The 1,563-nt window shown below is 46.1% G+C and overlaps 1 long non-coding RNA gene across 1 annotated transcript; it reads right to left on the minus strand.

Annotated features, from left to right (window-relative positions):
• Positions 1 to 227: 227 nt before the first annotated feature.
• On the minus strand, positions 228 to 1,132 carry LOC142105350 (uncharacterized). The gene is made up of 2 exons (XR_012679698.1): positions 981 to 1,132; positions 228 to 384 (listed from the first exon to the last, which is right to left on the minus strand). It is a non-coding gene; the product is annotated as an uncharacterized LOC142105350 (long non-coding RNA).
• Between the last annotated feature and the right edge of the window lie 431 nt (positions 1,133 to 1,563).

A 1,563-nucleotide genomic window follows, 5' to 3' on the forward strand; every position in this document is an offset into this window, starting at 1 on the left:
AGGCAGCTCATCTCCTCCCCAGGTCTAAGACACTGGATGCATATCCCAGCTGCCTTTTCACAGACACCTCCCATCTCTTGATCAGTCTGTTTTAAAAGTACAACCGACAGGAACAGGAAACTTCTGTCACAGACTGAAGAGTGCACATTTTTACAATAGAGATAATTACATTTTAATAATAGGATTTTTACAATAATCGTTTAGAATGATAACTTTTCATTACTCACATTTGCTGATGAAAAGAAAGGTTATTTCAGTCCCTGCAGGTTGATATTATTGGTCCAACTCTGCGCACTGTACCTTGATCCTCTGTATGATGTCACTTCAGTCCCTGCACGCCCAGTCCAAGCACACTGGGCCTGTGTAAGCTCTCACAGCTCCCTCCTACAAAAAATGTATTTGGGCAAATAAGTTGAAGTACAGAAGAGAAAAAAATGTCCCCTACTTCATCACTTTTGCTCCTCCTTCACACTTCCCCTTTAGTACACTGTACTCCCTTCATCATCACACTGTGCCCTCCATCATGCTTTTGCCCTTTAATCATCACACTGTGCACCCTTCACCATCACACTGTGCCCTTCATATTTTTGCTCCCCTTGTTTATTTACCCTCACACGGCCTGTTCCACATTTCTGTCATCATGCCCCTCTGCTACTAATTATTGCCATCATGCCCCTCATGCCCCTCTGCTACTTATTATTGCCATCATGCCCCTCTGCTACTTATTATTGCCATCATGCCCCCTCATTTATTTAATATTGCCATCATACCCCCTCATATACTTAATATTGCCATCATACCCCCTCATATACTTAATATTGCCATCATGCCCCCTCATATATTTAATATTGCCATCATGCCCCCTCATATATTTAATATTGCCATCATGCCCCCTCATATATTTAATATTGCCATCATGCCCCCTCCCTTAATACCTGTTTCAAACTTCTCTGACATGGCCCCACAGTTAGTTAACTTACCTTCTATTGTTTACTTCTTTGTCCGATGTCGCGCTGCCGCTGCTCCTCCTCTCTGATCAGCCACTGCTCCTCGCCGACTTCTTGTTGAAAACCACGTCGGGAGTGACGTCATCACGCCCAACGTCATTTTCATGAGGAGAGGAGAGGAGACTGCCGGGTGACTTCTTTTTTTTTTTTAACTTTATTTTTGCCGTTATGCCGGCGGACAGAGGGGGATGGCAGGCGGAGGGGAGCGCCCTCTGCCTTGCCTACCCCACTCACCGTCGGCTCTGACAGGGCCCTCTAGGTCCCGCTGAGCCCTAGGCAGTTGCCTAGGGTGCCTAGCGGGAAATCTGGCCCTGGGTTGTGGCCACAAAAGGTTGGGGGCTCCTCCAACTGCACAGGCTGGCTAGGGCCCCCAGGTAGGCCTAGGCCTCGGTACTTTGTACCTCCTCCGTTCTCTTCTTGGCCTCTCTGGGGATACCGAGGTAGAGGGTTAAGTTATGAAAAATGACAAAAAAATAAACTTAGTCTTTAAATTAATTATTGTACCTTGCAACAGCTTTAATGTATTGGCTTGCACATGAGATGTGGCAAGTTTTAC

The sequence above is a fragment of the Mixophyes fleayi genome, chromosome 1 (genome assembly GCF_038048845.1).
Source record: "Mixophyes fleayi isolate aMixFle1 chromosome 1, aMixFle1.hap1, whole genome shotgun sequence".
NCBI classification, from domain to species: Eukaryota; Metazoa; Chordata; class Amphibia; order Anura; family Limnodynastidae; genus Mixophyes; species Mixophyes fleayi.